We start from the raw sequence: 13341 nt of genomic DNA, 5'->3' as shown, positions 1-13341 counted from the left end.
AGACCTGGAGAAAACTTCCCTCTGGCCCCACCCCATTGCCCTTCATTGGGAACTACCTGCAACTGAACACAAAGCAATTGTACAATTTCTCCAAAAAGATGCTACCAGGTGAGAGATGGGTGGAATGAGATTGCATGAAGGTTTAAAAATTTTGGCTGGGGATTTGTGGAATGTTGTTAATCAGGATAAGTCAGAGTTAGATTAGGGCACATCCAGCTCCTAGATAGGAAGACTAGCTCTTGGGTTCGTCAGTCCCTTGATTGTCAAAGCCAGGGAGAATGGCATCAAGTGCCTGAGTTCTGGGTACTGTGATAATTTAGGAAGTGTCCTTTTTAACATCTTCCAACCATACCCATCAGATCAGTTAACATTATGACCCTGTGTTCACCATCCACCTGGGACCATGCTGGGTTGTGGTGCTGCATGGATATGATGCAGCAAATGAGGCTGTGGTGGACCTGGCTGAGGAATTCAGTGGGTGAAGGAAGTTGACCATCTTTTGGAATGTCTCTCCAAAAGCTATGGTGAGTAGAATACCATGGTCAATGTGATGGGGTAGACTTTCTGGCCTTATTTAACTCTCATTTTCCCCCTACCCCCAACTGAAACTGTACTTGAAGTTGATGTAGTGTCATTTTTCTTTGCTGATCTTTTCCCTGGATAACCTATCTGTTGTTGACAGTGGGGTATTCAGGTCTTCCCCTATCATTGTTTTAGGGTCTATCTGTGCTCTTAGGCCCAATAGAGTTTTTTTTTCTTTTTTTTAAGTGTAAATGGGTGTCCATATGTTTGGTGCATATTTGTTAAGAATTGATATTTCCCCTTGATGAATTGTTCCTTTAATTAATATGAAGTGGCCTTCATTGTGTCTTCTGACTGATTTTAGTTTGAAGTCTACTTTGTCAGATATGATAGAGCTACTCGTGCCTGTTTATTGGGTCCATTTGCTTGGAAAAACTTTTTCCATCCTTTGAGTCTAAGCCAGTGTTTATTTTTTCAGTGAGATGAGTCTTTTGTAAGCAATATATGATTGGGTACTGTTTTTTAACCCAGTTTGCTATTGTATGTCTTTTTATTGTGGCATTGAGGCCATTGGCAGTCAGTGTTAATGTTGAAAGTGTGGTGTTTCCCGTCATTTTTATTCCTCTGGTGTTTACTTTCTAAGTATTCCTTGTTTACTGGTTCACTTAATCAACAGGGTTTATTCTTTCTTGCATCTTCCTGTCTCACTCTTGTTTCTTCTTCTTTGTGTAAGAGTCCTTTCAATATTTTCTGTAGTGGTGGCTTGGTAGTTGTGAATTCTTTTAGTTTTTTCTTGTTGTGGAAGGTTTTAATTTCTCCTTCAATTAGGAAGGATAGTTTTCCTGGATAGACTAGTCTAGGTTGACAGTTGTTTCTTTCAGGGCCTGGTATATGTTTCTCCATGACCTTCTTGTATTTAGAGTTTGTGTTGAGAAATCTGCAGTTATTCGAATGGGTTTGCCTTTATATGTGATTTGTCTTTTCTCTTTTGTCACTTCCAGTATTCTTTCTTTGTTTTGTAGGTTGAGTGTTTTGATTATGATTTGCCTGGGGGTGTTTCTTTTTTGGTCCTGACAGTTTGGTATTCTGTAAACTTCCTGTACCTGGATGACTCTCTGTTTCTCAAGGTTAAGGAAGTTTTCAGCTATTATTCTATTGAAAAGCTTATCTATACCCTTGGTTTGTATGTCTTCTTCTTTTATACCCATGATTCTTAGGTTTGGTCTTTTCATGGTGTCACAGATGTCCTGCATATTGCATTCATATTTTCATATCTTTTATTGTTTGATCTAAATCCTCTTCCTTTCTTCTGTTCCTGATACTTTGTTTTCAATTTGCTCCACTCTGTTCGACAAGCTGTCGATTGAGATTTTTATTTGAAATATTGGGCTGTTTATTTCAGATTGATTATTTTTCAGGATTCCCATATCTTTATTGATTTCTACTTTCATATCCTGCATAGTCTTCTTAATTTCATTCATCTGTTTGTATTCTCTTTGAGCTCATTTAGTTGTTTATTCAAATCTTCTTTGAGATCAGACATTAACTTTTGTGTCTCTTCTTCATTAATCATTTTTACTTTTATTTTTTGGATCTCAATATGATATTTCTTCCTCTTTGCAGTTGTTTAATTCCTTAGTGGAGGAGTTGGCTTTTGAGGGAGTACTGTTGTCTTGCTCTTTCATATTTCTGCATTGAGATTTATGCATCTGGGATTGTTTTGGGTTTGGGGTTTCAATTCCCTGTACCTCTGTGGTTGGGGTTTTATGAAGGGTTGTACAGGAAAGGACATGTTTGTGCTCTGATGCATTTTCGTGTCTCTATATGGTGGGATAAAGGCTTGATAGTATTCTCTTCTGCTTCTTATTCTCAAGGTGCTAGATTCTACACCCTGTTCCACTTAGAGTAGGGAGGGTTATCTTTTAAGTCTGCTACAGTTGTTAAATTGCAGCCTTGAAATTACAGTAATCCCTCATGAAGATCAGTTATTGCTTCTGTTCCCATGTCTTGGTTGTCTATTGGAGAAAGGATGTATCTTCATGGTTCTGAAAAGATTAAGGTAGTAGGAGTTGTGATGGGAGGGAGACAGAGGGAAAGGTCTACTGGGTTATATGAGATGAGAGGTTTATGTAGCAGGAAGGGATGGTAGCTTAGGTATTAGTAGGGGATGATTATGAAGACTGGGATGTGATGAAGAGTCAGTAGATGTTGAAATGGATGAGAAGGGAGGTGGGAATCAATAGAGAAAGTTGGACAGATGGAAAGACAGATAGGGACACAACAAAATTGCAAGATCGATCAGGTATTCAGGTTAACCACTAACAGTATTGGTAGTGAAGAAGGGCTGTAGGTGAGTGAACAATAAAAGGGGAAGCTAGGGAGAGGTTATGGTTTTTGTTGGATGCAAAGTGTGAGTTGGAGAGGGTGATAGGAAGAAGTAGAAGTGGCTTAAGGTTACAGAGTGAAATGCTCTTCTGTGTGATGGCCCAGAGTCAGAAGGGTGGAGGATAGGGCTTGAGAGAAAATTGGGTGTGCTAGAATGTGTAGCTGCTGTTGGAGTGCACAGCACAAGAAGAAATAGGTAGATGAACATAAAACCTACATCATTGTCTTGACAGAGACAAACACAAAATTTCCATAAAAGAGCAAATTTTTAATGTTCTTTAGAGCAACCTATAATTCCACCTCCTACTTCCCCCTTTGTGACTAAGTCTTTCAGTCCACTAGATGGCAGTTTAATTGGACACCAGGCTCTGGAGCACCACTAATGTGGGGAAGGAGGGAGTTTTTGCAGATTTAAGCTGGGTCTCTTGTCAATTTGCTAGTCTCGTGCCATCACCTGTTGCAGCTTTCTCTCTTCTGGCTCTGTAGTACTTATAGTCTATATCTATGCTCAGAGGCAGGCTTTTGCTAAACGTCATCACTAACAGGAGACTCTGGTGCCAGCAGTTCCTTGGAGGGTTTCACTATAGAGGGTCCAGTGTTTGCCCAGCCTAGGGAATGTCCTTGATCACAGGCAACGATGTGGAGCATGTCAACTTTTGCTCCTGAGGTTCCAGCAGCTTTCCTCAGAGAGAGGCATAAGGGAAAACTTACACTGCGCACTGCACAAGATTCTTGTTCAGATTATTGCTTTCCTCTCCTCAGTGGGGGAGCGCTGGGCCTCTGTGCACCATGGGGAAACAGACCTCCTGGCACCCACAGAGTAGCAGATTACCTATCAGTAGAGGAGATAGAGTTCCTGCTCTTTGTCTGGGGAGCATGGACTTTCCCTCAGGTGGGTGCAGTGGGAAGTGCTGGGCTTCTGTCCACCATGGGGAAGCAGGCCTCCTGGCACCTGCAGAGTAGCAAAGGATGGAGCCTGGGGTCCTTTTGCATGTGGCAGCGGGTTTCTCAGCACTGAGTAGTAAATTGCTGGGTGCTGGTGGGGCAACAAAGCTGGTGGGCTTATGCCTTCTTTTGCAGCACCTGATTGTTCAGGGGTGTGGGCTTCCATGTGCTGAGCAGAGCAGCCTTGTGGGTGTGGGAGAACAAAGTGGATGGATGCGTGCCTTCTGGAACCCATGGAGCATCAGGGGCCCCTGGGCCTGCTTGGGCAGGGGTGCTGATTTTCCTGGCATTTCAGGGCGTGGGGTGGTGGGTTGCAGAGCAATGGGGAGCATGTTGCTCAGAGCCTCTTTGTGTGCCAGGAAATGGGACCTAACTGTAGAGTTAAGTAGTGGAACCACACAGAGCCTTCAGGGGCAGGAATGAGAGTGCTTACTTGTGAGCCCTTTTTTTCCACTTAGTTGCTTCTCTTTGTGGATTCAAGAGAGCTTTGCTTCTCGCTTATTGGACCTTGTGGTTGTGCTAAAGATTCCCCAGTGTATTCCTTCTTTGGAGTAGTTAGGCACCACTCTTCAAGGTCTTTGTGTTTCCATATGTATTTCAAGATTGATTTTTCTATTTCTGTGAAGGATGTAATTAGAATTTTGATAGGGATTGCACTGAACATGTACATTGCTTTTGGTAGTATGGACATTTTCACAGTGTTGCTTCTACCAACCCACAAGCATGGGAAATCTTTCCATCTTCTGTCTTTTTTGATTTCTCTCTGCAGTAGTTTATAGTTTCTATTGAAAAGGTCTTTGGTACTTTTTTGTTGTTGTTGTTGTTTTGTTTTAGAGGTGAGGACCAAGAGTGCCGACCTGTGAGCTGTTTTTGCAGGTTTGCTTCTCTCTTTGTGGATCCAGTGCTTCTCACTGGTTGTGGCACCTCAAAGTTGTTCTTAGGGTTCCCCAACTTCTTTTTGGGGGAGCTGGAAAATTTCATTATACAGGTTTTTCACCTCTTTGCTTATGTGTAGTTCTGGGTAGTTTAATTTTTTCAGAACATGGTAAATGTGATTAATTTCTTTCTTTCTCAACAAGATCATTATTGATCTTAAATTGATTATTGATGTTGAAGAGCTTCCAATTTTATGTTGATTTTGAATCTTGCTACATTGCTGAGTTCATTTGTGAGTTACAATAGCATTTGTATATAGTCTTTGGGGTTTCTGTGGATAGAATAATATCATATTCTACGTATCAGAAAACTATACATAGGTATAGTTTTATTCTCTCCTTTCCTATTTGTATGCACTTTATTTATCTCTTGAATAATTGCTCTAACTAATACTTCTAGTTTTGGAATAAGAGTTTGAGAAGTTTTCCTCATCTCAGATAAAATGCTTCAATCTTTTCTTTTGGTTTTGTGAGATGAATGTGTGTGTGTGTGTGTGTGTAGTGTGTGTGTATATAGTGCATATATGTAAGAAACCTTTACAACAATGACAGCCTCCTTCCAACTTATGAAGCCTTTTATAATGAAAGAATGTTAAATTTTATTAAAGGATTTTCCTCTAGCTATTAAAATGATCATGAAATTTTTATTCTTGAATCTGTTTATGTTTTGTATTATCTTTATTGATTTGTGTATGTTAAACTATCCTTGCAGCCTAGGAATTACACCAAATTGACTATGTTCTATGATCCACTTTATGTGTTCTTGATTTGATTAGGAATTACTACACTGAAGATGTCAATCAAGAATATTGTTCTGTAGGTGATACTGGCCTTGTAGAATGAGTCTGATCATATTCCTTCCCTTTCATTGTTATTGAATACTTTGTGGAGTATTTGTTTCAGTTCCTATTTAAAATTCTGGTAAAATTCAACAGTAAATCCTTTGGGTCTGGGGACTTTCTTTATTGTAGGATTTTTTACTGCTTCAATCCCATTGCTGGGTATTGATGTAGTAAGGTTTTGAAATATTTTCTTGGAGCAATTTTGGTAGGTCATATTTCCAGAAATTTGTCCATTTCTGTTATATTTTATAATTTCTTACTATCTAATTTTAAACACATTGACTGATGTCCCTATTTTCTTTAATATTCCCTAGTGAGCTTATGAATTTCAGAAGTATCTGATGGAAAACCCCAATTCATGTATTTTTTTACTTCTTCATCTCTCTCTTTTAATGAGTTTAGATGTGAGTTATTCAATTTGATTTATCTTTTCAAATATTCTACTCCTCTTTTCATTCATTTATTCTTTGTATTGTCATTTACTCTCTGTTCCTTTTATCTAACCACGTATTTATTGTTTCTCTTCTTCATCTACTTTTAAGATCGATTCATTTTGTTAAAGACCTTGTATTAGGTAATTTATTTGGGATCTCTCTGCTTCTTACATGTTTGCATCATTGCTACAAATTTCACACTTGGTAGTGAGTTTAAGGTAACTCACCTTTGTTGTGTTTCAATTTTTATTTGGTTTTAGTACTTTTTTTAACTCACCCCTGATTTCTTCAACGACCATGGTTTCTTCAAGTATATTTGTTTGTGCACATTTTGTAGTTTTTTTTCTTGCTTTGATTTTTACTGCCAATCCATTGTGACTGATTAAATGTGAGAAATTAATTTTTGAAATTGTTAATACTTGATTTATAGAGTCTGTAATCAGGGAGCCTATTTAAGTAAAGGGGTAGATGGGAATTTGAGAAGGCAATTAAGGGATGAGTGTGCTGTAAGCAGAATCTATAGAGGATATAGATATGGATAGTTAAGGCTATTTATGTTCAGGGTTATTATGAAAAGGAATGTACCTGTACCAGGCATTTTGTTGCTTTCTTCTGGATGTTTTCAGTATTCTATATTGGTTCCATGCTCTCTTGTTGATCTTAGAGTATTGACAGTTTACCGTGTTAATAATATTTAATGCTTTCCTAATTTACATTTGCTTATCTATTCTTCTAGTGAGATTTACTTTTTTCATGGTGTGAAGACTGCATATATCTTTCTTTCTCTTCTATGTATAGCAGTCCCTTAAGTATTTTCTGTTATTCTGTTCATGAAGTCTCTCATTTTGTTCTTTTCTTGAATGCTATTATTTCCTTTAAGATTTTGAATGATAATTTTGGTAAAGATTATCATCCATGTTGGTAATTATTTTCCTTAGATAATTATTTTTCTCTGCAATGAAGAAATTCATGAGTACAGTACATCATTCCTCCAGTTTTTTCTTTAGGAGTTCAGCTGAGAAATCCATTGGGACTCCAATGTAACCTGCCACTACTCCCTTTCAGCTTTTAATATTCTTTCTTTCCTTCTATACTTTCATCAGATTGAGAATATGTCCTGAAGATTTTTTTCTTGGATGTCTATTTGGCATTCTTAATGCCCTTTGTATCTGAATGTCCATGTCTTTCCCAAGATTCGGTCAATTTTCTGCTATTAATCCACTTAATGGTTTTCCTTTGTCTTTAGTTTGGCTCTCTTCACCCTTGTCTCTTTTTTATATTCATTTATTCACATGTGCATACATTGTTTGGGTCATTTCTCCCCCCCGTTCCCTCTCTACCCCCCTAGCTTCCAGGCAGAACCTGTTCTGCCCTTATCTCTAATTTTGTTGAAGAGAAGACATAATCATAATAAGAAAGACAAAGCATTTTTGCTATTTGAGTTAAGAATAGCTATACAGAGATATTCCTAGGATTTCTTTCATGTACAATTGTGTTACAACCCAAGTTGATTCATCCTTAACTGACCTTTACACTGGTTCCTGATCCCCTTCTCATGTTGACCTCTGTCGCTTTAAGGTTACTATATTAGCTCCTCTAGAATGGGGACATCAAACGCTTTCATGTTTTGGGTTTACTACTTATCCCTATACCTCCCATATGTGCTCTCCCCTTGTCATGTGACCCAAGTGCAACAACTTTGCTGTATTTGTCCTAGATCTAAAGATCGCATATGAAGGAGAACAAGCAATTTTTGGTCTTCTGAGCTTGGCTAACCTGGCTTAGGATGATGTTCTTCAGTTCCATCCATTTGCTTGCAAATGATAAGATTTCATTCTTCTTCATGGCTGAGTAAAATTCCATTGTGTATAAATACCACATTTTCTTGATCCATTCGTCAGTAGTGGGGCATCTTGGTTGTTTCCATAACTTGACTATTGTGAATAGCGCTGCAATAGACATGGGTGTACAGGTGCATTTGGAGTAACCTGTGTTGCATTCCTTTCAGTGTATCCCCGGGAGTGGGATTGCTGGATCATATGGCAGATCTATGTTTAGATTTTTAAGAAGCCTCCAAAAATTTTTTCAGAGTGGTTGCACTAGCTTGCATTTCCACCAGCAGTGTAAGAGAGTTTTTTCTCCACATCCTCACCAACACATGTTGTTGTTGGTGTTTTTGTTGATAGCTATTCTAACAGGGGTGAGGTGGAATCATAGTGTGGTTTTGATTTGCATTTCCTATATGGCTAGAGATGGTGAGCATGTTTTTTGGCCATTTGAATTTCTTCTTTTGAGAAAGTTCTATTTAGTTCAGTTGCCCATTTCTTTATTGGTTCATTGATTTTGGGAGAGTTTAGTTTCTTAAGTTCCCTGTATATTCTGGTTATCAGTCCTTTGTCTGATGTATAGCTGGCAAATATTTTCTCCCACTCTGTGGGTGGTGTCTTCAGTTTAGAGACCAGTTTTTGTTGTGCAGAAGCTTTTTAATTTTATGAAGTTCCATTTGTCCATCCTTTCTCTTAGTTCCTGACCTGCTGGGGTTCTATTGAGGAAGTCCTTGCTTATAACTATTGCTTCCAGAGTGTTTCCTGCTCCTTCCTGTACTAACTTCATAGTTTCAGGTCTGATATTAAGGTCCTTGATCCATTTTGAGTTGATACTAATACAGGGTGATAGACATGGATCTAGTTTTAGTTTCTTGCAGATGGATAACCACTTTTCCTAGCAACATTTGTTGAAGAGGCTGTCTTTTCTCCATCATATATTTTTGGCCCATTTGTCAAAAATAAGGTGGGTATAGTTGTGTGGATTCATTCTGGGTCCTCTATTCTGTTCCACTGGCCTTCATGTCTGTTTTATGCCAGTACCATGCTGTTTTTATTGCTATTGCTTTGTAATGTAGTTTGAAGTCAGGTATTGTGATACCTCCAGAATTGCTCTTTTTGCTGAGTATTGCCTTGGCTATTCGTGGTCTCTTGTGTTTCCAAATGAATTTTAGGGCACATATTTCAATCTCTGTGATGAAAGTCATTGGGATTTTGATGGGAATTGCATTAAACATGGAGATTGCTTTTGGTAGTATTGCCATTTTTACTATGTCGATTCTACCAATCCCTGAGCATGGGAGATCTTTCCACATTCTGTAGTCTTCCTTGATCTCTTTCTTCAGGGGTTTGTAGTTCTCCTTGTAGAGGTCATTGACATCCTTTGTTAAGTTTACTCCTAGGTATTTGATTTTTTTTAAGGCTATTGTGAATGGAATTGTTTCCATATATTCCTTCTCAGTTTACTCATTATTGGTGTACAGAAAAACTAATGATTTTTGTAAGTTGATTTTTTTGTCCTGCAAGCTTGCTATAGCTCTTTATGGTGTCCAGCAGTTTTTGGGCAGAGTTTTCTGGGTCTTTAAGGTATAGGATCATGTTGTCTGCAAATAGAGATATTGTGACAGTTTCTTTACCTATTTGTATTCCTTTTATTTCTTCTTCTTGCCTAATTGCTCTGGCTAAGAATTCCAGGACTATGTTGAATAGGAGTGGAGATAGTGGGCACCCTTGTTTCATTACTGATTTTGGGGGAAATGATTTCAGTTTTTTACCATTAAGTATGATGTTCGCTGTTGGTTTGTCGTATATAGCCTTTATAATATTGAGGTACTTTCTTTCTATTCCTAGTTTTCTTAGAGTTTTTATCATGAAGTGGTGTTGGATCTTGTCAAAGGCCTTTTCTGTATCTATTTAGATGATCAGGTGGTTTTTTTTGTCTTTGCTTCTATTAATGTGTGTATTACATTTATAGATTTATGTATTGTGAACCATCCCTGCATCCCTGGGATGAGGCCGACTTGGTCATGGTGAATGATCTTTCTGATGTGTTGTTGGATTTGGTTTGACATTATTTTATTGAGGATTTTTGCATCGATGTTCATTAAGGAGATTGACCTATAATTCTCCTTTTTGGAGGTGTCTTTGTCTGGTTTTGGGATGAGAGTAATATTGGCTTAATTAAATGAGTTAGGCAGTGTTTCTTCCCTTTCTATTTCATGGAACAGTTTAAGGAGGGTTGGTATTAGTTTTTCTTTAAAGGTCTGATAGAATTTTGCAGAGCATCCATCAGGTCCTGGACTTTTCTTTTTGGGGAGACTCTTGATTGCTGCTTCAATTTCATTTTGTGTTACAGATCTATTCAGGTGATTAATATCCTCTTGGTTCAGTTTCAGATGGCTGTAAGTATCTACAAATCTGTCCATTTCTTCAAGATTTTCATATTTATTAGAATATAGTTTCTCAAAGTAGTCTCTGATGAGCTCCTGGATTTCCATGGTGTTTGTTGTTATCTCCCCTTTTGCATTTCTGATTTTACGGATTCAGGTTTTTTCTCATTTTAGTCAGTTTGCTAGGGGTCTGTCAATCTTATTTATTTTTTCAAAGGACCAACTTTTTGTTTCATTGATTCTTTGTATGGTTTTGTTTTTGTTTGTATGTCATTGATTTCAATCCTTAGTTTTTTTTCTTTTATTATTCATATGTGCATACAAGGCTTGGGTCATTTCTCCCCCCTGCCCCCACCCCCTCCCTTACCACCCACTCTGCCCCCTCCCTCCCCCCACCCCCTCAATACCCAGCAGAAACTATTTTGCCCTTATCTCTAATTTTGTTGTAGAGAGAGTATAAGCAATAATAGGAAGGAACAAGGGTTTTTGCCGGTTGAGATAAGGATAGCTATACAGGGCATTGACTCACATTGATTTCCTGTGCGTGTGTGTTACCTTCTAGGTTAATTCTTTTTGATCTAACCTTTTCTCTAGTTCCTGGTCCCCTTTTCCTATTGGCCTCAGTTGCTTTTAAGGTATCTGCTTTAGTTTCTCTGCGTTAAGGGCAACAAATGCTAGCTAGTTTTTTAGGTGTCTTACCTACCCTCACACCTCCCTTGTGTGCTCTTGCTTTTATCATGTGATCAAAGTCCGATCCCCTTGTTGTGTTTGCCCTTGATCTAATGTCCACATATGAGGGAGAACATACGATTTTTGGTCTTTTGGGCCAGACTAACCTCACTCAGAATGATGTTCTCCAATTCCATCCATTTACCAGCGAATGATAACATTTTGTTCTTCTTCATGGCTGCATAAAATTCCATTGTGTATAGATACCACATTTTCTTAATCCATTCGTCAGTGGTGGGGCATCTTGGCTGCTTCCATAACTTGGCTATTGTTAATAGTGCCGCAATAAACATGGGTGTGCAGGTGCCTCTGGAGTAACCTGTGTCACAGTCTTTTGGGTATATCCCCAAGAGTGGTATTGCTGGATCAAATGGTAGATCGATGTCTAGCTTTTTAAGTAGCCTCCAAATTGTTTTCCAGAGTGGTTGTACTAGTTTACATTCCCACCAACAGTGTAAGAGGGTTCCTTTTTCCCCGTATCCTCGCCAACACCTGTTGTTGGTGGTGTTGCTGATGATGGCTATTCTAACAGGGGTGAGGTGGAATCTTAGTGTGGTTTTAATTTGCATTTCCTTTATTGCTAGAGACGGTGAGCATTTTTTCATGTGTTTTTTGGCCATTTGAATTTCTTCTTTTGAGAAAGTTCTGTTTAGTTCACTTGCCCATTTCTTTATTGGTTCATTAGTTTTGGGAGAATTTAGTTTTTTAAGTTCCCTATATATTCTGGTTATCAGTCCTTTGTCTGATGTGTAGCTGGCAAATATTTTCTCCCACTCTGTGGGTGTTCTCTTCAGTTTAGAGACCATTTCTTTTGATGAACAGAAGCTTTTTAGCTTTATGAGGTCCCATTTATCTATGCTATCTCTTAGTTGCTGTGCTGCTGGGGTTTCATTGAGAAAGTTCTTACCTATACCTACTAATTCCAGAGCATTTCCTACTCTTTCCTGTATCAACTTTAGAGTTTGTGGTCTGATATTAAGATCCTTGATCCATTTTGAGTTAATCTTGGTATAGGGTGATATACATGGATGTAGTTTCAGTTTTTTGCAGACTGCTAACCAGTTTTCCCAGCAGTTTTTGTTGAAGAGGCTGCTATTTCTCCATCGTATGTTTTTAGCTCCGTTGTCAAAGACAAGTTGGTTATAGTTGTGTGGCTTCATATCTGGGTCCTCTATTCTGTTCCACTGGTCTTCATGTCTGTTTTTGTGCCAGTACCATGCTGTTTTTATTGTTATTGCTTTGTAATATAGTTTGAAGTCAGGTATTGTGATACCTCCTGCATTGTTCTTTTGCCTGAGTATTGCCTTGGCTATTCGTGGCCTCTTGTGTTTCCATATAAATTTAATGGTAGATTTTTCAATCTCTTTAATAAATGTCATTGGAATTTTGATGGGATTGCATTAAACATGTAGATTACTTTTGGGAGTATCGACATTTTTACTATGTTGATTCTACCAATCCATGAGCATGGGAGATCTCTCCACTTTCTATAGTCTTCTTCAATCTCTGTCTTCAGAAGTGTATAGTTTTCCTTGTAGAGGTCTTTCACATCTTTTGTTAGGTTTACACCTAGGTATTTGATTTTGTTTGAGGCTATTGTAAATGGAATTGTTTTCATACATTCTTTTTCCGTTTGCTCATTGTTAGTGTATAGAAATGCTAATGATTTTTCTATGTTGATTTTATATCCTGCTACCTTGCTATAGCTATTGATGATGTCTAGAAGCTTCTGAGTAGAGTTTTTTGGGTCTTTAAGGTATAGGATCATGTTGTCTGCAAATAGGGATATTTTGACAGTTTCTTTACCTATTTTTATTCCTTTTATTCCTTCTTCTTGCCTAATTGCTCTGGCTAGGAATTCCAGTACTATGTTGAATAGGAGTGGAGATAGTGTGCATCCTTGTCTGGTTCCTGATTTTAGAGGGAATGGTTTCAGTTTTTCTCCGTTAAGTATAATGCTGGCTGTAGGTTTGTCATATATAGCTTTTATAATGTTGAGGAACTTTCCTTCTATTCCTAGTTTTTTTAGAGCTTTTATCATGAAATGGTGTTGGATCTTATCAAAGGCTTTTTCTGCATCTATTGAGATGATCAAGTGGTTTTTGTCTTTGCTTCTGTTAATGTGGTTTATTATGTTTATTGATTTTCGTATGTTGAACCACCCCTGCATCCCTGGGATGAAGCCTACTTGGTTGTGGTGAATAATATTTTTGATGTGTTGTTGAATTCGGTTTGCCATTATTTTGTTGAGGATTTTTGTGTCAATGTTCATTAAGGAGATTGGCCTATAGTTCTCCTTTTTGGAGGTGTCTTTGCCTGGTTTTGGGATAAGTGTA

This window comes from Castor canadensis, chromosome 16 (genome assembly GCF_047511655.1).
Source record: "Castor canadensis chromosome 16, mCasCan1.hap1v2, whole genome shotgun sequence".
Taxonomy (NCBI): domain Eukaryota; kingdom Metazoa; phylum Chordata; class Mammalia; order Rodentia; family Castoridae; genus Castor; species Castor canadensis.
This window is presented reverse-complemented; position numbering follows the sequence as displayed.